Genomic DNA, 24,144 nt, shown 5'->3' with positions numbered 1-24,144 from the left:
TCAGCCCTCAATTTGATTATTTCCTGGTGTCTGTGCCTCCTGTGTGAGTTTGCTTCTTTTTGTTCTAGAACTTTCATGTGTGCTCTTCAGATGCTAGTGTAAGATTTAATGCCATGAATTTTCCTCTTAGCACTGCTTTCATACTGTTGCATAAGTTTGGGTATGTTGTACATTCATTTTCATTGAATTCTATCAAGTCTTTAATTTCTTTATTTCTTCTTTGTTGCATTGGTGCTTCCATTGAGCATTATTGAGTTTCCATGAGATTGTAGGCTTTCTGTAAGATTTTTGTTGTTGAAATCTAACTTTAAGCCATGATCATCTGATAAAATACAGGATGTTTTTCCAATTTTTTGTATCTCTTGAGATTTTCTTTTTGACTGTGTATGTGGCCAATTTTAGATCAAGTTCCATGGGGTGCTGAGAAGAAGATATATTCTTTTGTGTTAGGGTGGAATGTTCTGTAGATATCTATTAAGTCCATTTGAGTCATAATAACTTTTAGTTCCCTTATTTCTCTGTTAAGTTTCTGTCTGGCAGACCTGTCATTTGGTGAGAGTGGGGTGTTAAAGACTCCTACTACTAGTGTGTAGGGTTTGATGTGCAGTTTAAGCTTAAGTAATGTTTCTTTTACAAATGTGGGCACCCTTGTATTTGGGGCATAAATGTTCAGAATTGAGACTTCATCTTGATGGATTTCTTCTTGTGATGAATATGTAATGTCCTCCTTGATCTCTTTTGATTTTTTTGGCTTGAAGTCTATTTTATTAGATATTAAGATAGCTAAACCAGCTTGCTTCTTTGTTTTTTTATTTGTTTGTTTGGTTGGTTGGTTGGTTGGTTGGTTGGTTTTAGTTTTGGTTTTTCTGAGACAGGGTTTCTCTGTGTAGCTTTGCGCATTTCCTGGATCTCACTCTGTAGACCAGGCTGGCCTCGAACTCACAGAGATCTGCTTGGCTCTGCCTCCCGAGTGCTGGGATTAAAGGCATGCACCACCAATGCTCAGCTATCTTTTCCTCAATTTCTTTAAGGGAATTTTTCATTTCCTCTATAAAGGCCTTCTTAATGTCATTTTTAAGGTGGACTTATTCTGCATTGGGATTTTCAGGTCTTGCTGATGTAGAACCACTAGGTTCTGGTGGTGCCATACTGCTCTTTATGTTGTTGAATATATTTTTGCACTGGCATCTACCAATCTCTTCCACCAATCAGTGCAAATGGTATCTGTGTCTGAGGGAGCCTCTTTATGCCCAATTGGCACTCTTGCTCCAATGAGAGCTCTTGTTCCAATGGAAGCTCTTGGTCCACTTGGAGCTGACAGAATCCATGTCTCAGGGAGGAGCTGTAATCTCTTGGTCCACTCAGAGCTCTTGGTCCACTCAGAGCTGGTGAAGCCTGTGTCTCAGGGAGCAGCTATGATCTTAAAGGATAGGTGGGGTTGGGGGATGGTGTGGGGCTTATAGTTTATAGGGTCTGGTGGGAGATGGTGGTAGTCTGGCCTGCCTGCAGGAGTCCTGCCTGCTGGCCTGCAGCTGGGACTGCAAAGGGTGGGGGTATGGGGACATGGGAGCATGGGTTGTGCTTCTGGGCCTAAAGCCTATAGGCTGGGGTAATTGGGTAGGATAAGAAAGATTCACTTTTTGGTCCACTCAGAGCTGGGGAGTCTGTGTCTCAAGGAGCAGATGTGATCTCAGAGGATGAGTGTGTCTGGGGGATATGGTGGGGCTTGTAGGTTGCAGGGTCTGGTAGTCAGCCTGCCTGCAGGAGTCCTGCCTGCTGGCCTGCGACTGAGACTGCAATGGGTAGCGGTAAGTGTATGGGTTGTGCCCTTGGGCCTAAAGCCTAGAGGCTGGGGTTATTGGCTAGGAGAAGAAAGATTACCTCTTGGCCCACTCAGAGCTGGGGGAGTCTGTGTCTCAGGGGGCAGCTGTGATCTCTTGTTACAGTATTCTTCTGACAGCTCTTTTTCAAAATGGTAGAAGGAAATTTCATGGTGTCATTTTTTTTTCTCTGCTGAATAGCACTCCATTGTGTATATGTACCACATTTTCTTTTTTTTTCATTTTTCTTTATTAAAAAATTTTCTACTCACTCCATATACTATCCACAGATCTCCCCTCCTCACTCCTCCCCCCCAGCCCTCTTTCTCAAGCCACCCTGCATCCCCACATCCCCCAAATCAAGGTCTCCCATGGGGAGTCAGCAGAGCCCAGCACACTGAGCCTAGGCAGGTCCAAGCCCCTTCCCACTGCACCAAGGCTGTGCAAGGTGTCACACCACAAGTACTGGATTCTCAGAAGCCTGCCCATAGACCAGGGACAGATCCTGATCCCCTGCCTGGGTGCCCCCCAAATAGTTTGAGCCAAACAATCATCTTCCAGAGGGCCTAGTCCAGTCCCATGGGGGCTCCACAGCCACCAGTCCACAGTTAATGGGCTTCCACTAGTGTGGCCAGTCATCTCTGCACATCCTCTCATTGTGATCTCAATGTTCCTTGCCTGCAGAATTCCTCCTCTCTCTCATCAATTGGATTCCCGGAGCTCAGCCTGGTGCCTGGCCATGGATCTCTGCATCTACCTCCATCAGTCACTGAACAAAAGCTCTATGATGACAGCTAGGTTATTTGCTAGACCGGTCACCAGAGTAGACCAGTCCAGGCACCCTCTGTACCACTGCCAGCAGACCAAGGTGGGGTCATCCTTGTGGATTCCTGAGAGCCTCCCCAGAACCCTGCCTCTTCCTATTCCCATGATGTCCTCATCTATCATGGTATCTTCCTCGCTGCCCTCCCACTCTGTCCTTATTCCAAGTTGACCATCCCATTTCCCTATGTTCTCATCCCCCACTCCTCACCCTCTGTCACCTCCCCCACACCCAGTCCGCTCATGTAGATCTCATTCACTTCTCCTTGACAGGGTCATTCATGTGTCCCTCCTAGGATCTTTCCCTGTTAGCTAGCCTATCTGGAGTTGTGGGTTGCAGTCTGATCATCCTTTCCCTCACATCTACTATCCACTTATGAGTGAGTAATTACTATGTTTGTCCTTCTGAGTCTGGGTTACCTCACTCAAGATCATATTTTATAGTTCCATCCATTTGCTTACAAACTTCATGATATCATTGTTTTTTACTGCTAAGTAGTACTCCATTGTATATATGTGCCATGTTTTCTTTATCCATTCTTCAGTTGAGGACCATCTAGGTTGTTTCCAGGGTATATTCCTTGGGTATATGCCCAAGAATGGTATAACTGGGTCTTGAGGAAGACTTATTCCCAATTTTCTAAAAAAGGACCACACTGATTTCCAAAGTGGCTCTACAAGTTTGCACTCCCACCAACAATGGAGGAGTGTTCCCCTTGCCAGCATAAACTGTCTGCAGTGCTTTTGATTTTAGCCTTTCTGACAGGTGTAAGATGGTATCTCAGAGTTGTTTGGATTTGCATCTCCCTGATGACTAAGGATGTTGAGCAATTCCTTAAATGTCTTTTGGCCATTTGAAATTCTTCCTTCGAGAATTCTCTGTTTAGCTCTACAGCCCATTTTTAATTAGATTCTTCATTATTTTGATGTCTAGTTTCTTGAGTTCTTTATATATTTTGGAGATCAGCCCTCTGTCAGATGTGGAGTTGGTGAAAATCTTTTCCCATCCTGTAGGTTGTTGTTTTGTCTTATTTACTGTGTCCTTTACCTTACAGAAGCTTCTCAGTTTCAGGAGGTCCCATTTATTAATTGTTGCTCTCAGTGTCTATGCTACTAGTGTTATATTTAGGAACTGGTCTCCTGTGCCAATGAATTCAAGACTATGTCCTACTTTCTCTTGTATCAGATTCAGTATAACTGCTTTTATATTGAGATCTTTTTTCCATGGTACAGTTTTGCCTTCTTTGTCAAAAATCAGGTGTTCATAGGTATGTGGTTTAATATCAGGGTCTTTAATTTGATTTTAGAATCTAGATGCCCCTCAAGCAAAGAATGGATAAAGAAAATGTGGCACATATACACAATAGAATACCACTCAGCAAGAAAAAAAAAAGGCATCAAGAAATTTGCAGGCAAATGAATGGAACTAGAAAATATCATCCTGAGTGAGGTAACCCAGATTCAGAAGAACAAACATGGTATGTACTCACTCATAAGTGGATACTAGATATAAAGCGAAGGATAATTAGACAACAACCCACAACTCCAGAGAAGCTAGCTAACAAGGAAGACCCAAAGAAGGACTCATGGATTGCCCTCAGAAGGGGAAATAGATGAGATCTCCATGAGCAAAGTGGGGTTAAGGGGTGGGCAATGGAGGGTAGATGATGGAGGATGAGAACATAAGGGAATGGGATGGTCAAACTGGAACACAGATGGAGTGGGAAAGCACTGAGAGAAATACCATGGTGGAGGGAGATATAATGGGGATAGAGAGAAACCTAATGCTAGAGTCATTGCCAGAAATCCCCAAGGATGACCCCAGCTTGGACTATTAAAAATAGTAGAGAGGGTGCCTGAACTGAACTGACTTGCCCCAGTGATCAGATTGGTGAATACTCTATCATCACAGAGCTTTTATCTAATGATTGATGAAGGCAGATGCAGAGATCCATGGCAAATCACCAGGCAGAACTCCAGGAGTCCAGTAGGAGAGAGAGAGAGAGAAGAGGGATTCTATGAGCAAGTGTATCAGGATCATGATGGGAAAACCTGCAGAGACAACCAAACCAAACTAGTGGGAACTCATGAAAGTTGGATCAATGGCTGTGGAGCCTACATGGGACTGGACTAGGCCCTCTGCATGGTGAGACAATTGTATAGCTTGATTTGCTTGTGAGGTCCCCTGGTGGTAGAATCAGAATCCATCCCTGATGCATGAGGAGGCTTTCTAGAGCCAACTACCTATGATGGGACACCTGATGCAGCCTTGAGGTAGGATGAAGGTTTTGGATTTACCTCAGTTGGATGTGCCTACCCATGGGAGGCCTTGCCTTCTTGGGGGGGTGAGATTTGGGTTGGGGGGAGACTGGGAGGCAGGAAGAGGGAAGAGGGAGATCTTTGATTGGTGTATAAAATGAATAAAAAAATTCTTAATAATAAAAATACTGGAAGGATTTGTTAGAACTTGGTTTAAATCCTGAGTGTATAGAAATAAGTGAATTCTTCAGCAAAAGAGTCAAAACACCAAGCTGGGCAATGGTGGCACATGTCTTTAATCCTAGCAGTCAGGAAGCCTAGAGGCAGGTGGATCTCTGAGTTCAAGGCCAGCCTGGACTACTGACTGAGTTCCAGGACAGCCAGCACTACACAGAGAAGCCCTGTTTCAAAAAAATGCAAAGCAAACAAACAAATTAAAAAGGGCCTCAAAACACCAAGCATAAACTAAGAGAAGCACCTGAGTTCATGCCTCCTTTCAATCTATTCACAATTGAGAAAAATCTACTTCAAGGCACACACCTTTAATCTCAGCACTCAGGATGCAGAGGCAGGCAGATCTTTGTGAGTTCAAGGCCAGCCTGCTCTACAGAGCGAGATCCAAGAAAGGTGCAAAGCTACACAGAGAAACTCTGTCTCAAAAAAACCAAAAAAAAAAAAATCTTCTCTGTTTTTCTGTTTTATATTATTTGAATTCTATTCAGTATATTACAAGAATTACATATATTTATTTTGTTGTATTAAGCATATTCTTTACTGTAATAATAAATATTTCACTATTTGATGTCCAGACAGTCATGTTTTGTTCTTGACTTACATAGTTCTTTGTTGGCTGCTCAGCTGGGCATTTTATCTGGTCTTAGTTGTGTAACTCATGAATATGAAGTCATCTAGCACCTCAATTGGGGTTAACTAATATGTCTGCCTGTAGCTGGAGTTTTCTTGGTACTGCCTGGCCCATGGTCAGGACAAATCTCTCTCACCCGCCATTCCCAAAGCTGCTCAGACCCAACCGAGTAAACACACAGAGACTTGTATTGCTTACAAACTGTATGGCCATGGCAGGCTTCTTGTTATCTACTTCTTCTATCTTAAATTAACCCATTTCTATTAATCTATACTTTGCCACGTGGCTTGTGGCTTACCAATACCTTACCATGAATCTCCCTTGTCATGGCGGCAGCTGGCAGCATCTCTCTGCCTTGGCCTTCCACTTCCCAGAATTCTCTTCTCTGCTTGTCCCCCCTATACTTCCTGCCTGATTACTGGCCAATCAGTGTTTTATTTATTAACCAATCAGAGCAACACATTTGACATACAGAACATCCCACAGCATCTGTCATTTGAACTTGCTAGTAATCTTTTTCTTAGCCTACTGCAGGTTAGTTCATCCTTCTTCCCATGGTAGCAGAGTTTTCAGAAGCTAGAACAATCAATGTTTACTAATGTCCCATTTGTCAAAGATTACTATGCCAAGGTCCAATCTAAATTTAAGAGGTACCTATGAGACTTAATATATGATCAACTACAAAAGATAAAATAAAAAAAAAAACTTTATGGGCTGAGAAGTGGTGGTGCATGCCTTTAATCCCAGCACTTGAGAGGCAGAGGCAGGTGGATCTCTGAGTTTGAGGGCAGCCTGGTCTACAGTCTGAGTTCCAGGACAGCCAAGGCTACACAGAGAAACACTCTCTCAAAAACCCCCAAAAAATGAAAATAAAATGAAATAAAAATAAACTGAAAAGGCCTTTATTTTTATGGAAGGCTCTTAGTGGTTATGGGTGATACTGTTAACCAAAAGTGAACATAGCTCACTAACAAACACATAATATTATTCAAATTTAGGTACTCTTTAATTGCATTGAAAACTTAGCCCTGAAGAATTGAAGAAGAAATAGACTTTGAAAAATGATTTAATTATTTTAAATGGGTCAACAAGTCCCACAATTCCAAAGCTTTTTCAAAGTTGGTGTACTGTACACTCTTGTATTATAGAAATAAAATCCTGAAAATTCTGAAGTATTTTGGGACTTGGGTGCTTTACAAAAACAGAAACAGAGGATCTTCTAAACATAGGCATAACTAAACCTACAAAAACTCAAATCAAGAAATACTTGTTACAAATACATATACTAAATGCAAAAGAGTAAAGCAAATTATTCCAGTAGTGCATCTAAACATTATATTTACCCTTACACAATCTGAAGTAGTAAATCCCTTAAATGCCATATTCACAAATGATGATTAAGGTATTATTATTCTTAAGAAATAACAATAGAATCCAATGCAAATTCCAAATTTATAAAGGCTGATAAAAATGCACATTGCAACATTCAAGAAAAATAATTTAACACTTTTAAATTGTCTTTTAAAGAAACTCATTTTGTTTCCACATTGTTGCCTCAATTCACTTTGGCCTTCCACATAAAACAATGGCGGTGATTGAATAGAATTTGTTACTTCTGATGTTCATGTAACATCAAATCTCGGGGGAAAGGATTCAGGCTTTCATAAGAATTATTTTATGAAAATTTCATCTATAGATCTCACTGTCATATAAAGTTATGAGATACTAATCAGAATTTTAAAGTATCTATCAAGTATCTTTCATACATAATCTGTAAGAGAATAAGTTTCAAGTCTCTATAGCATTCTGATGACACTTAGAAATTCTAATTTCTTGTATAATACTAATGCATTAGAGTATTAAACATCATGGACAAATTCAAATCATGGAATAATCTCTGCAACTTCATGTTTGTCTTACTAAGTTGCTACTGTTTTGATACATCACCACCATCAAAAACAACTGGGAGAATAAAAGCTTTATTTTACTTTAGAGTTGCAGTCCACCAAGAAGAGAAGTTAAGGCAGGAACTGAAAGGCACATGAACACTTATCACACACACACACACACACAAAAAAAAAAAAAAAAAACCGTAAGACATATGTAACACCATCTAAAAACAAGCCCTTGATTATTGGCAAAGATGGAGATGCATACCAAGTTAATGGCATAGATAAGATCTTCAACATGATAATAGAAGAAAATTCCCCACAATAAAGAAAGTCCCATCCATGCAAAAACAAAAAAGCACACACAACACCAAATAGTCAGGACCAGAAAAGAAAATCCCCAGGGTATGCTAAAACTCTAAGTACACATAACAAAGAAAGCATATTGCAAAGAGTGAGAGAAAAATGCAAGTTACATATAAGGTAAATATATCAGAATAACAGCTGATTTCTCAGTGGAAACTGAAATTCAGAAGAGCCTGGAGCAAGGCATTCTAAGTCTTTTTTTTTTTCTTTTTTTTCATTCTAAGTCTTAAAGACCACAACTTAAAATAATATGCCCAGCAAAACTGTGATGATTCAAGGAGAATGAAAAACATTCCATGACATAAACAGTGTAACCAAGTTATATGCAACAAACTAAAAGCTAGAGAAAATATAAGAAGCTTTATTTCTCCCCGAAGAGAAGATTGAGCACAGCAGAGAGTGAGACTGTGGGAATAAATACCAAGTCTTAATTTTTAAAACACAAAATAACCACAGAGAGGAAGAAAACTACCAAAAATCAACAACACCATTACCACTACTGAAATACATTTCAGTAATTTTAAATATCAATGGCCTGCATGCTCCAAAGGACACAGACTGACTGAAATAACCAATAAGCAAAGTTGCAGGAAATGAGGAGGGTGGTTCATGTTTATAAATCTCAGTGCTAGAGGGCTGAGGTAGAAGGATGGCTATAGTCAGCCTGGGCTGCAGGGTGAAGCCATGCCTCAAAAGAGAAAAGAGAAAGAAACAAGCCTGGGAGTCAGGAGATGAGAGGGGCAGGCAGGCAGGGAAGAGGGTGAAGAGGGAAAACAGAAAGTAACTTCCCACTTAAGGAGGAGAATACTTCTAAAAGGGTCTTCATTCAACCAGGACCTCTTGCCTTGGTTACTTTCATCCAGTCCAAGGCTGCCAGGGCTAGGGATGGAATACAGGCAGAGAGGATCAATGGGAAGACAGACCCAGGGCCCAATAAAAGGACAGTCTCAAAGACCACCCCCAAATGTCCCTGCTCAGAAGACCTCACCATTCTGATAGAATGCATTTGCTTCAAGAGATGTGAATCCTTCCTTTCTTGCTCCCTGGGCATTCAATTCTTTGCCTCTGGGAAGAACCTGGCCACCTAGGCAGCTGGAATCAGCATGGATGCTCCTGTTACACAGAGGGTGGGCTCATGACAGAGCACTTCCTTAGTATCCATTCTCTAGGCTCCATCTCCAGCAACAAACACACAGAAAAGGCTCAGGGAGGGGAGGGTAGTACACAGTGATTAAGTGGGAATTCGGATTCCATCCAATAGCCTAGAGAATGGCACTCAGGAAAATAAATGCCTTGAGGGGAAGAGGTGGTGAGACAGCAAAAGGTACATATCTAAAATCAGGATGGTTAGAGAGCTCGTCCTACAGAGAGATCCCTAGAGAGTGAAATAGGGTACAAAAAAAAAATGGCACACAGGGTAGAGACTGGTGTGGTGGGGCCTCGGAACAACAGTGGTCTAGGCAAATCCTGGGGCAGCTAGTGCCTGGGACCAGAGAGCTGGGACAGTCCAGCTGACAAAAGTCCTCTCATATTAACTGGCTGCAGGAAAAATGCTGAAAGGCCACAACTCCATGGAGCCCTTAGATCAAGGACCTGGTCCTGCACTCTTAGGACTCCTGCCACAGCCTGGTCCCCAGGATAGCCCTGGCCAGGTGAAGCTGTGGGGAGCAAACTGCAGCAGGGCTTTGGCTCCCTGAGAAGGGACCCAGAACCTCAGAGGACTCCTGGCATGTCTGGAGCCTACACAGCCCCCACCGCACAGCCTGATAGATGGAAGACTAGGGCCTGGAGACTACGCAGCCCTGCATGGATTCTGAGCTCACCAAGGCAGAGTCAGGACACCTTGTGTCCTTGGTGAGACAGATATCAACAACCCAAAGAATCCAATTAAAACATTGGGTACAGGTCCAGAGTATTCTGAATAGAGGAATCTCTAATGGCTATAAAACACTTAAGGACATGTTGAAAATCCTTAGCTATTAGTTAAATGCAAACCAAAAGTACTCTGAGATTCCATCTTACATCTATCAGAATGGCTAAGTTCAATTACACAAATTATAGCTCATGCTGCCAAGGATGATGAGAAAGAACAACACTCCTTCATTACTGGTAGGAATGTAAACTTGTACAGCCACTCTGAAAATCAATATGAGGGTTTCTCAGAAAAGTAGAAATTGATATACCTCAAGACTGAGCTATACCATGCTTGGGAATATACCTAAAAGTTGCTCCATCCTACCACAAGGACACTTGCTCAACTATACTCATAGAAGTTTTATTCATAATAGCCAGAAACTGGAAACGACCTAGATGTCTCTCACCTTGATGATAAAGAAAATGTGGTACATTTACACAATGGAGTATTACTCAGCTATTAAAAACTGACATAATAAAATTTGCAGGCAATGGATGGAACTATAAAATCATCCTGAGAGAGCCAATCCTGGTCCAGAAAGGCAAACATGATATGTACTCACTAATAACTGAATATTAGCTGTTAAGTAAAGGATAATCACTACAATCCACAGACCCAGGGAGGCTAAATGACAAGGAGAGCTCTAGGGGAGATGCACGGACTAAATACATTTTCATCATGGGATGACCATAGGTCTATAGTGACCTGGGACAGCATGTGATTGAGTGAATATAAACCTCCATATAGGATGATATGTTTATGAACACTTGGCTCTCATTTGGTGGCTTTTTTAGCAGTGCTTATGGAATCTATAGTAGGAACAGCCTTTCTGGAGGAAGTTCCTCACTGGGGATGCGATTTGAATGTCTATTGCCTCACCCTATTTTCTATTCATTGTGTCTAATTTCTTGGGGTTGAAATTGATGAGCCAGTTTCTTTCTCTCGCTGTTATGGATTCACCATCATTATAGATTTTATCCCTAAATAGCATAAGATATAGTAGAAGCAATTGCTTTTCATTGCTATGCCATTTTGGATGCTTGTTTTATTTATTTCTTTGTTATTTTGCTTTTGCTTTTGAAGACAAAGTTTCTCAGTATAACACTGGCTGTCCTGAAAATAGTTCTTGAGACCAAGCTGGTCTCAAACTCAGAGATCTGTCTAACTCTCCTTTTCAGGTGCTCATATTAAATGTTTGTGCCCAAATACAGAGCCTTTCCACAAAAAGCCACCAGGGCCCTCACTCATCCCACCACCAGGTAAAACACAGGCGACAACAACTGTGAGGTAGGGACACCTGACATGCAACACACACAGCCAGCAAAAGGAAGCCAGTGTCAAAAAAGGCACCTCATGGAATTAGACCTGCCTCTACTGAATGTACCAGGCTCTCTGGACTCCCCAGGGGAGACCTTGCTTGGAGGAGGTGGGAATGGGGGGTGGTTTGGGGGAGAAGGTAGGGGGTGGGAGGAGGGGGGACTCGGGAATCTGTGGTTGATATGTAAAACGAATAGAAAATCTCTTACTTAAAAAAAATGTTTGTGTCAACACACCCAGGTTTTTTATTTTTATGTTATTGGCTGGTGGACCAGGAATGTAGGTTTTTGTACATGCCAAGCATGTGCTGTTGTGCCAAGCTTCAACAACATCTTGACTTTTAAAGTTTGGCAGAGGATATTATTTTTTATCTCTTTGGATGTCATATGTTCATGACATTAACAATGCCTGAGGATCCTGTGTCATTAGATTGTGGGTGACATTCTTTCTACTTGTTGCATATACTTTGATTTTTTAAATAAATATGAGTATTTTGCCTGCATGCACGGATGTGTACCACATGTGAGCCTGGTGCTCCTAGTAGTCAGAAGAGGGTCTCAGAACCCCTGAACTTGAAGTTATGGACAGTTGTGAGCTATGTGATTCTGGCAAGTGAACCTGTGTCCTCTACAATATCAGCAGGTGTTCTTAACTACTGAGTCATCTCTCATGCCCTGTTTTTTAATCTACTAACAATGATTATATTTTCATTTGTGCATGACTAATGGGTTAAACATGCATTCCTTTCAGTGAGATCTTATTAACTGTAGTTTAAACTGTGACACTTCAGGCTTCTGGGAGCTAAATACAGAAATGGAATAAATGTATATCTCTTTGTCAGAACTTCAGTGAGACCCTGTTTTTTGTTTCTTTGGCTGGTTATCTTTTTGAGGGGCCACAGGGTCCAAATATGTAAGTCTGGCTATCCTGACTCACTTCATAGACCAGGCTGGACTCCAACACCTGCCTTTGCTTCCTGAGTGCTAGGATTAAAGGTATTAGACAATACACAAAGCTTGCCCATCTTTCTTTGTAGTTAGTATTGTTCATACAGTTTCTCTGACATGTACTTAGTATGTTGATTTCTTTGCTTGTCTCTCTATGTGTGTTAATAGTCAGTTCTCTTGGAAAGGGAAGTTCTATTCAAATGGCCAAGAAATGACACATGAGAACCTCCTTTTCAGTTTCCTTCTAAACTGACTTGGTGATTATATTATCACCTATGATGATGTGCTTATCAACTTCACTTGGGAGGAATGGGCTTTACTGGATCCTTCTTAGTAGAGTCTCCACAGAGATGTTATGCTGGAGACCTACCTGAACCTCACTCCTACAGGTAAGACTGTGGATTTTCCTTCAACATTTAAAACAAGGGGACAACAGTTTTTGGTATTTCATGCTCTACTGTAATTTCAGTCTATAAAGGGGAAGAATGTGGTGAATGAGTCAGGCATGATTTTTAGGTAAACTGTGTAACACGAATTGCTAAATAATCTTATTAGTAAAAAACAAAACAAAAAAACCCAAACAAACAAAACAAAACAAAAACACCTACAGCCAGATATTGGAGTGAAAGCTGAAAGACCAGAGAAGCAGAAAGAAGCCAGCCATGTTGTTACTGCTAGGAAATCCTCAGCCCAAGAGCAAGCTACTTCCTATATACTCCCACCTGTATGCATTTCTGTGCCCTGCCATCTCACTTCCTCTCTCCACCCAGCCACATCACTTCCTCTTTCTGCCCAGCTCTATCACATTCTGTCTGTGTGTATAGACCTCTAGACTTCTAAGTTAACTAGGGCTGGGATTAAAGATGTGTGCCACCATACCTGGCTCTGTTTCCGTATGGCCTTGATCTCACAGAGATCTGGATGAAGATCTGCCTCCCAAATGCTAGGATTAAAGGTGTGTGCTACTACTGCCTGGCCTCTATGTTTAATATAATGGCTGGCTTTTTCCTTTGATCTTCAGGCAAGCTTTATTTGTTAGAGCACAAATAAAATATCACCACAAAACTGGATAAAGAAATTTAAATTTTGCATAGTTTCCAATAATAAATCAGACATTTTCTGGTATATATTAGGGTACAAATGAGAAGACCACAATATTAAAGGACATTGATCTAGAAGACATGGAAGGTAACTTTTATGATGAAAGATAATACAAATATCCCAAAGAAGAATTTTTTTTTTAATTTGGTATTTCAAGACAGGGTTTCTCTGTGTAAAATCCTGGTTGTCCTGGAACTTGCTTTGTAGACCAGGCTGGCCTTGAATTCCATATAAAAATTTTTAATTGGCCCTGGAAATTTTATGGAAAAACAACAGTGTAAATGAGCACAGCTTTCAGTGTATTGATGATTACCTGAATTCTCACATCATTGTGTATCTCAATGTTAAGTAGATGATCTCTGTTTGCAAGGCATTCCTCTCAGAAAGAAGACAATCAAATAATGCCTTAACAGATATCACCATTTTAATCATAGCCTCATGAGAACTAGATTATAGAACTGTTAATACATATAGTTCCATATTACTCAGGTATAGGAAAAGGCATACTTGTGCACTGGGAGATAAGTATATCTTCAAAATCTTCTAATGACCAAATACTACCTTGTAAAGCTAATGTAACTTGTGGTGAGTAACCAAAATTTTGTGATAGAGTCAGTTTATGAGAAGTAAGAAGGTTGTTGAGGAAAAGCAGAATATCTATACCACATCTCTATGAGGAACAAAAATACAGTTTAGGAATGCAATATGGAAACTTTTGTTATTCTTTCTGTAATGGTATAGTATAAATCCCTGTGGAAACATGCTAATGTTGCATAAATGATATGAAAAGAAGCAATGTATCTCTCTCTTACCAAGAACAATTAGAAGACATGTAGTAGTCCCTACTTTGAATAACCTTTCTGAATGTGATATAAGTTTACAAATAATTGCTTTTCAAACCTCATTGGAAACACATCAACATACTCACACCACAGAAAAGACCTTTAAATACAAAAAGAGTGTAAACTCTTCTATTTGTTCTGGTTCATTTTGCAAATGTAGTGTAACTGACCACAAAGGAAAATGTTATAAATGGAATCAGTGTGGTAAAGCTCTGAGTTCTTCCAGTTTTCTTCAATTACATGAAAAAAAAAACTCATATGAACAAGGATGCTATAAAAGTGATCCATGTACTAAAGGCTCTAACAATCACTGGTATCTTCAAACACACAATAGAGCCCATAATAAAGAGTAATGCTGTGGATGTAAACAATATGGTAAACCTTAATATCTGATTCATCTTTGGTATTAGATAAAACTGTCACGTTAAGTTATAGAGATGAAAGCAATCCTCACAGGCATGAAAGAAGTCCTACTGGAGAAAACCTTGGAATGTAATCAATAAAGTAAAGCCTTTTAACAACATACTAGTCTCAAAATACAGAAAAGAACACATACTGGAGAGAAGCCCTATGAATGTAATCAGTGTGGTAAAGCCTTTTCACAACAGTCATCTCCAAGTTCATAGAACAACTCATACTGGAGTGAAATCCTGCAATGTAGTCAATGTGGGAAAGCCTTCCCACAGCACAGTAGCCTCCAAATACACAAAAGAACCCAATTAATGCAATCAATGTGGGAAAGTCTTTTCACAAGAAAGCCATCTCCAAATTCATAAAAGAACTCATCTGGGAAAGAAACCCTACGAATGAAAGCTATGTGGTAAAAGCCTTTGCATGTCACAATTACCTTCAAAGGCATGAAGTAACTCACATTAGATAGTAACCCTTCGCATGTAATCGATGTCATAAAGACTTTGTATTTCATCATAGCCTTTGAATCCATGAACAAGTTCATCTATGAGTAAAGCCTGAAGTGTGGAATGAATGTGTTAAAGCCTTCATAAATCACTGTAGTCTTTGATGAAATGAGAGAACTCCTATTGGAGGGTAATCTATGAGTATACAGGGTTTGGTAAGATCTTTAGCTAACATATTTACATTTAGTTACACAAGATTATTATTGAGAAAAATATCTGACAAGTGTCAACAACCTACTCAAGGGTTATGATGTCCCTCTTTATTTTGTCTGCACATACAAACCCATGGACAAAAGCCCTGAGAATTTAGTTAGTAAGGCAAACCTTTTAGATATCACATTTCCCATCAATTATCCAGAATAAACTTTATGGATGTATACTAGTGTCTTCTCTTCCTGTGATAAAACACAGTGTTTCAGGCAACCTATAAAAGAGCTTAATTTGGCTTATGGTTCCAGAGTGAAACAGTATCATCATGAGAGAGGCATGGAAACAAGTGTCAGACATAACAGCTAAAGCAGGAAGCTCAGAGCTCACAACCTCAACCTGAAGTTTGGAGCACAGAGTGGGAACTGAAAGTAGTGTGAGGATTTAAAACCCCAAAGCCCACAACCAGTGACAACTTTCCTTTACAGTGTGGCATTTTCTAAATTTTCCAAATAATACCAACAACTTAGATGTATTGATTCTCTGCCTTTGAAACATACATGCTTCCTATCCATACTGATTTCCAAAGTATATGTATAAGTTTGCACTTTCATCAGCAATCGAGGGGAGTTCTCCTTGCTCCACATCCTCTCCAGCATAAGTTATCATTAGAGTTTATGATCTTTGACGTTCTGACTCATGTAAAAGGGAATCTTAGACTCATTTTGATTTCCATTTCCCTGATGGCTAAGGATGTTGAACAATTTTTTCAAATGTATCTTAGCCATTTGAGATTTTTCTGTTAAGAATTCTGTTTAGTTCTGTACCATTTTTAAATAGATTATATTTTTGATGTCTAGTTTCTTGAGTTCTTATATTTTAGAGATCAGCCCTCTAAGTTGTGATGTTGAAGATCTTTTCCCATTCTGTAGGCTGCCATTTTGTCTTGACAGAAGCTTTTCAGGTCCATGAGGCCCCATTTATTAACTGTCAATCTCAGTGTCTATGCTACTGCTATTCTATTCAGGAAGTTGTCTCCTGTGCCAATGTATTCAAGGCTCTTTCCTATTTTCTCTTGTATCAGTTCAATATAACTGAAATTATGCTGAGGCATTTAATCCAGTTGGGCTTGAGTTTTGTGCAGGGCAATAGACATGGATCTATTTGCTTTCTTCTACATGCTAACATCCAGTTATGCCAGCACCATTTGTTGAAGATGATTTTCTCCATTGTATAATTTTGGCTTCTTTGTCAAAAACAAGGTGTTCACAGGTGTATGGATTAATATCAGGGTCTTTGATTTGAATCCATTGATCTACCTGTCTGTTTTTTGCCAATAACACCATCCTGTTTTTATTATTCTATCTCTTTAGAGTACCCAGGACTTCTTTGGTCCATTTGCTGTCCACTTTTGTGTCTGCCCCAGAATACCTGCATATGTAGCCTCCAGCTGTCATAGCTGACAGGGGTAGGTGCTTGTCTGATACCCAGGAATCTATTCCTCTCATTCCTTTGGGATATATGCTTTCCCAAGAACAGCCCTAGATGATGCAAGTTCCCATGAGTCTTTCAAGTTTAAACACTTTAAAACATCCCCTTCCTTTGATAGTTAGCTAGTTTTGGAGACACTTGGCTAGGAAAATTCTTCAGTCTCTGTGGAAGCCAGAAAATATATTATGTAAAGCAAAGTGTCAAAAATAAAGCAAACACACACCATGAAAATCTGGCATCACCTTCTTAGTATAAATGAGGTAATATTCTGAAGGTTCAGTGTACCAGGAAGTTTATGGTTGTCATCATTTTGGTTTATGGCAAGTGGTTTCAGTAACCAAGAACTTACATTTCATTTATCTGTTTTGTGAAACCATTAGCAAAATGGTTGCCAAGTCCCATGACTGCATCCTTCCTGATGAAGTCACAAGTCAAATTGTCAGCAGACCACATGGTGACCTTCTGTTCAATGTTAACCCAGCTCCCTGTTAAGATGAGCCCATCCATCATCAGGTACTGTTCCTGTAGAATTAAGACATCTGGACGTTAAATGTTCATTTTTCCCCCTGTTCTTTGAAATGGCACTTTAGTTAGGTTATTATGAATACCATCATTAGTTAGGGTAGTGCAATGCCCTCATGACTGCAGTGTCTCACATGATCAACAAACCAACTCTGTCTTCCCAACACACAACAGCACACAATGTACATTCCCTTCCAGTGGAGAGGGCAGCAGACACAGTGAGGAACATTTCAACCAAAGAAAAACTCTAACCCAGCAGGGCTAACACCAATTCCTGCAGCTCTGTTTCAGACACCTAGATCTTCAGTTTCAAAAAGCTTAAAAAGCTCCATGCCTGTAACTTCTCACACATCTCTCTCTCCCTTTAGCTTGTTCTGCTTGTGATATACAGCTCTCCATGAAAAATACCTCATAATTTGGTATCTCAACATCTTGTGTCTCAAAATGCAACCCAGGCTTCATCCTCACAGCTTCATGCAATGCATTCTCAGGATCTCCTCAATGGGGTTCTCACTCTCAAACATAGATGTCTGCATCAGTGTAGAACTGAGACCATACAGGAGGAATCCATGACATTTAAATTTGCTTCTTTCTTTTTAATATAAAAAGTATCATTCAAGCCGGGCGGTGGTGGCGCACGCCTTTAATCCCAGCACTCGGGAGGCAGAGGCAGGCAGATCTCTGTGAGTTCAAGGCCAGCCTGGTCTACAGAACGAGATCCAGGAAAGGCACAAAGCTACACAGAGAAACCCTGTCTCGAAGAAAAAAAAAAGTATCATTCAGATGATACAACCATATGGGGATCTGGCTATGAATGGAATCGTCCAACTTGGGACAGAGCAACAACATGTGTTGTAGGAGGGTGATTTTTGTACCTACAAATTGGCTTCCCTTTTACTTCCATAAATTGAAGACTTGGCTGAGTGAGTCTTATTATTAGGACACCTTTCCTATGCTTACAATGAAGGACAGGTGTCTTCTCTTTAATGTCACTAACCTTGAAAATTACTGCCTCTGTTTAGTATGTGACTGACAACTAAAGCTGAGTTCTCAATTAAAGGCATGAGCCTCCATACCCAGCTTGTCTGCCCTTTGATAAAGTTAGTAATTGCTGATACTGTTTCTCTGATGTATACTCAATACTGTTGATCTGTTTCTGTGTCTCTCTGAATAAATGTTAGTAGGCATTTCTCCTGCAATGCCATATCCTACTGAATGGGCCCAGAAACAAAAGGGCTCATCCTCCTTTTCTCTTTCCTTCTAAAATGACTTGTTTTTCTCTACAAACTGCATGTTTCATTTCTTTTTGCCTTACTTGTTGCTCTTTTTCACTATAGACCTGCGTGAATCATAAGTACTAACTGTATCACTGACTCAATGTTTTGTCAAAGAAGTCATTACTTTTTAATTCTGCCTCAGTTTCTCAGTACTTGGGCAGAATACAGACAGATTTCTTTGCTAGGATAATATACAAATGGCCTGGCTAAGTTACTGGTTTACTGCTGTGAGGGGAAAATTGTCAAATCAACTCTTAAAACAGGAGGCTTTTAATTGGGAGATTGCTTACACTTCTCAGAGGATTAGTCCTGTTAGTGTCCACCACAGCAGCAGCCTGCTTCTGCTGTCAAAGTAGATAAGCTAAGTCATCACCTGCTGCCAGGGCCTTTCCACCACCAGGATGTGATATGTGCACCCCTAAAAAGTGCCCACCAGGCACAGCTCGTTCTCTTTCCTCTCTGCCTCCTCTCACCTGTCTTGTCTCTTGTCTCTCTTGCCTCTTACTCCTCTCTTGTCTCTTCTTGCCTCTCATGCTTCTCTTCTTCCTCTTCTTTCTTCCTCTTGTCTGCCTGTCTGCCTCTCTCATGTCTCCACTCAGACATGGCCCTTCACACATTCACTCTCACCCTCCCCAATAAACCCCTTGCACCAACTTTGTTGCTTGTGGTGTGTTTGCTTAGTGGCAGGCACACTGCGGCAGGGCCCACCAAAAGTACCCACTTCACCTTTCTCTTTTTATTCTTTCAAGTCCATTATCATCATTGCAGGAAAGATGGCAGTAGGAAAGCATGGACCTAAGTGTTTACATCCTGATCTGAAGGCAGCAGGCAGCAAACAAGAGTCCATTCCCAATGACACACCTCCTCCACCTATTCCATATCCCCTAATGTTCTCAATCAACCCACTAAATGAGGAGCAAGCATTCTAATGTCTAAACATATGGGGGCCATTCTCATTCAAAGTACATGACCTCTAGCATGTGTTTTTTTTTTTTTTTTTGTGGAGATTATTTCCCACTGCATTCTCATGACCTTGACCTCCACTATATAAATTACTCTCAACACTCATTTTCCAGATCTTCTTGGAATGGCCCATTAAGATCTGTGTAGAGTTTACAATGGCTTTTGATATCCAAAGTCCTGTATATCTACTGCATATCTCCAAAATACATTATTCTCAGATTCTTACAGCAACAGCCTCTTTTTAAGGGTAGCCATTTTTGTTCTAAAAATTTTCTCTGTTGCTGTGATTAAATTCTTTTACCAAAAGCAATTGAGGTGATAGACAGGGTTACTTTGCTGACACTGCCAGGGCACATCCAATCATTGAGGGAACTCAAGAAAAAGGCATGGCTAGTAATGGAAGGTGTAAACATTGGAAAACATTGCTTATTGATGTGTTCTCTTGCCTGGTTACGGTCTTATGCTCAGCTAGCTCTCTTATCAAGTCTGGGCCACTTGCTTAGAGATACTGCCACACTCAGTGATTGGACCTTCCTACTCAAACAATAAATGTATAATCTCTCAGGCATAGCAACAGGTGATTCTGATCTATGCCAGCCCTCAACTGATAGTCCTCAGATCATGCTAGGATATGTAACAATGACAGTTGAATCTAACTAAGACACCAAAAAAATAATGTGTAAGAATACTTAACAATTCAAAATCAATGTATAAACCATATCAATTATAAAAAAAAAAAAAACACAAGCAAACAGCAACAATTGGAAAAAACAGATATGCCAAGAAATGAGAACAGGGAAGCCCAGGGCTGGGTAGTGGTTGTGCACACCTTTAATTGCAGCACTTGGGAGGCAGAGTCAGGAGGATCTCTATGAGTTCGAGGCCAGCCTGGTCTACAGAGTGAGATCTAGGACAGGCACCAAGACTACACAGAGAAACCTTGTCTCAAAAAAAGAAAAAGAAAGAAAGTTCCCCTCAAACAACAAATTTCTAGAAAGTAATATAATATGTTAGCCAATTTTCAAAATACAAAATTACATGTAAGTCCATCATTTTCTGAAAAAATAATACATTCTTAAACCTATAATTAATAAGAGGAATGCAATATGGACAGCACCACTGATGAAAGGCACAAACAGAAACACACAAATTTAACAAGTTCCTGAGCATTTCCTGTTCACAGCCAAGCGCCCTTCCAGACACCACAGCCTAACTGAAAAGGGCTGGATCTTGATGAATGTCATAGACTCTAGACAGCTTGGCAGGGATGCGAAGGAAACTGGAAATTTTTTGGCTGGATTCAGGGCTAGTAAGACGACTCCGTGGAAGCTCACAGCTGCTAAGGGATCCCAGCTGGCCTGGGTCGTCCAGAGTGGGCGAGAGCGGCATCTCTATGATCAAGGAGCCATAGAGCGGGCCTCTCTATCCGCGCCTGAGCCGTAGCTGTATCACCGGAAAGATGGTGGAGGAAGGGAGAGAAAAATGATCTCTTTGGTTCCGGAAAATCTCCTGAAAAAGAGGAAGGCCTCTCAGGCTCTCAAAGCAACCCAGGCAAAGCAGGCCCTTTTGGCAAAGAGGGAGGGGAAATCAAAAGAATTCAGGTTTAAGCGACTGGAATCATTCATACATGCATGTCCGGCAACTAGAAGTGAAACCTCATGCATTGGAAGTGCCTGATAAACATTCCTTGGCCTTCGTTATTCCCATGGAAAGGACAGAGGGAGTGAGTTTATTGGTACAGAAGACCATAGCAAAACTTCTCCTGAAGAAATTGTTCAGTGGTGTCTTTGGCCATGTCACCCCTCAGAGTGTGAACACAGTGGAGCCTTATGTGACCTGGGGATATGTGACCTTCAGACCTTCCAAATCTGAAGTCTGTCCGGGAATGTGCACAAGCAAGGATTAACAATAAGACTGTCGCTGTGACAGACAACACAGTGATTGAGGAGCACCTGGGGAGATTTGGTGTCATTTGCCTGGAAGACCTCATCCATGAAATCACCTTCCGGGGGAAGCATTTCCAGGAGATCTCCTCATTCTTGTGCCCTTTCTGCCTCTCCATGGCCCGGCATACTACCAAGAACAGGGTGGGGTTCCTCAAGGAGATGGGTTCTCCTGGCTATCGGGTGAACGTATCAATCAGCTCATCCGCCAGCTGAACTAGACTGGGACCAGGATTTCCAGAACCACAGTGCACTGGAAGAGTGCTTTTGTATTTAAGATGACCAAGTATCTTCAGAGAAGATTGTTTTCTGCCTTCCAACACTGAAAGGAAGAGGCCGGGAGAAAGACGGGAGTCCGAGCATTGTGAACCTCAGCACAGCCCAGTTCCATGGAAAAATGGCTGCCCTGCTTTACCCTGTCTGATATCTTGGTGTTTAATGTTGGGTGGGCAAATAGTCCAAACATCCCCGCCCCCCCCACTGCTTCCAAGACTAACGCAATGGACCAGACCAGGGGCATACTTGAGTTTGGAAGAAAAGAGTTGTTTTTACTTTTTATTTTATTTTTGTCAGTGCAGGTGGCTTTTTTTTATTTGTTTAGGACAGAGTCTCATTGTATCCAATCCTGGCTGGCTTTAAACTCCATAGCAATCGTACCTCATCCTCCTAGATGCTGAGATTACAGGTGTGTGCACCCCCAGCCTGGGAACTTATTCCTCACACATGAAATATGGTTAGGAAGTGACAAAAGCGGTGTGCGGTCTTGTGCTGTGAGGCCATGGTGTGACGTCAGTGTCAGCTTTGGTCAGGCGTACCTGTCCTGAGTCGGTGTGGTGCCCTTTGAACCCTGACCCGCTGTTTAAGATGGGGATTGTCTACGCTAGGAAGACACATAACCATACACACACTCCCAACTGTGCTCGGAACTCCATGGTGCTGAGACACACCCTCTTGGCACCCGTGCCTCTTACGTGAGGACAGCCTGCTTTTATGTGCATTAGTCTAGCATTCTGTGCTAGAAGAGCCTAAAATTTAGTCTTGGTTGTTTCCTGTTAGAACTAGTGATAAACTGGGCCTTGTGTTACACCCCCTTAATCCCAGTGCTTGGGAGACAGAGGTAGCAGAGCTCCTGAATTCCCTGCTCTACAGAGTACCAGGACACCCAGGGCCACACACACAGAAACTGCTCAAACAAAAATGTATCCAGGAATTGCCCATTAAATTTCACCCTGGGTTTCAGGATGGCCTTGGAAATTCCCCTATCAGCCTTTCCTTAAAACCCACACCAGGGGCTAGGTGGTGGTGGTGCACACCTTTAATCCCAGCATTTGGGGGCAGGTGGGTCTCTGTGAGTTCAAGGCTAGCCTGGTCTACAGAGGGAGTTCCAGGACAACAGGCACCAAAACTACACAGAACAACCCTGTCTCAAAAAAACAAACAAACAAATAAAAAAAAACCCACATCAGTGGTCTACTTTCTTAGCCATTGTTTTCCCTCCAGATATTCTGTAACCTTGGCTCACTGTGAAATTGAATTAGAAATAATGGCAAGAGCCAAAGTCGTGTGCTGGTAGCACATGCCATTAATTCCAGCACTTGGGAGGCAGAGACAGGCAGATCTCTGAGTTCATTCCCAGCCTGGTGTACAGAGCAAGTTCCAGGATAGCTAGGGATACACAGTGAGACCCTGTCTCAAGGGAAAAAAGGAAAGAAAAATTTAACAGTGCCTCAGAACATACTGGTTACAAGGTCAGTGGATTCTAGAATCCGCCTGAGGTCAGTAACAGCTGTTGTAGAGCACTGGGAGATGAAGTAACCAAAAATGCCTCGTAGTCATGGAGAAATGCTCGTGGGTACCATGCTTAAATGAGGGAACCCAAGGCAGTGTTAGAGTGTTTCCCTAATATGTGAGGCCCTTGATCTAAGATAAGGGGGAATGGCTTCAGTTTGTGGCCTGAAAAATGGAGCTAGTATCTTCCCAAATGTCTGCCTTGCTCAGAATTTAAAACAAGTTTTAAATTAATTATAAGTAAAACACTATTTTTAGATGAAAAAAAAAACACAAATATAACAAGTTCCTTTAAACAAGAACTACAAGATCCTAATTAAAATAATTGAATCATGACCCTAATTAGTCTTAGCAATAAAAACCAAGAGCCAGATATTGGGTTAAAACCTGAAAGATCAGAGAAGCAAAGGAGTAGCCACCAGTGACTTCTTACCTTTCCAGATCCTCTGACCAAAAGGGCTGTAATCCTGTCTCCACCCTACCTTATCACTTCCTTTCTCCACCTTCCTGGTAAGATTAAAGTCATGAGATTCCAGAGTGCTGGCATTAAAGGCCTGAGCCTCTCCAGTGGTGAGATTAAAGGTAAGAGCCTCCCAAGCCTGGTATTAAAGGCATGAGCTATCCACACCAAGATTCTGTGGTTAACTAGGCTAAACTCTACCTTTTGATGTCCAGGCAAGCTTATTTGTCTAAACACAAACAAAATATCACACAACATTTCTCCCTTTTTGCCTAAATACAAAGTGAAGGTTTTAATGAACACAGAAACAATATATACAATAAATACAATAACTATATATAAATATATAAGGCAATAATTACATTCACCATTTCTAGTTCATTAACATTTGACAAATTAAGAGAAAACACTCCCATTATATGTCCTATCTTGGTGACTCTAAAGTGTGCTACCTAATTCTCCTTCTAGCCTAACTTGCATTACAAACCCAAAA

At 41.1% G+C, this 24,144-nt stretch overlaps 1 pseudogene; it reads left to right on the top strand.

Moving 5' to 3' along the window:
* Positions 1-20,727: 20,727 nt before the first annotated feature.
* Positions 20,728-22,703, top strand: LOC131912851 (large ribosomal subunit protein uL30-like 1; annotated as a pseudogene).
* The last annotated feature ends 1,441 nt before the right edge of the window (positions 22,704-24,144 follow it).

Source organism: Peromyscus eremicus, chromosome 6 (assembly GCF_949786415.1).
Source record: "Peromyscus eremicus chromosome 6, PerEre_H2_v1, whole genome shotgun sequence".
Classification (NCBI taxonomy): domain Eukaryota; kingdom Metazoa; phylum Chordata; class Mammalia; order Rodentia; family Cricetidae; genus Peromyscus; species Peromyscus eremicus.
Note: the sequence above shows the minus strand (reverse complement) of the source record. Positions and strands in the feature narration are given on the sequence as shown.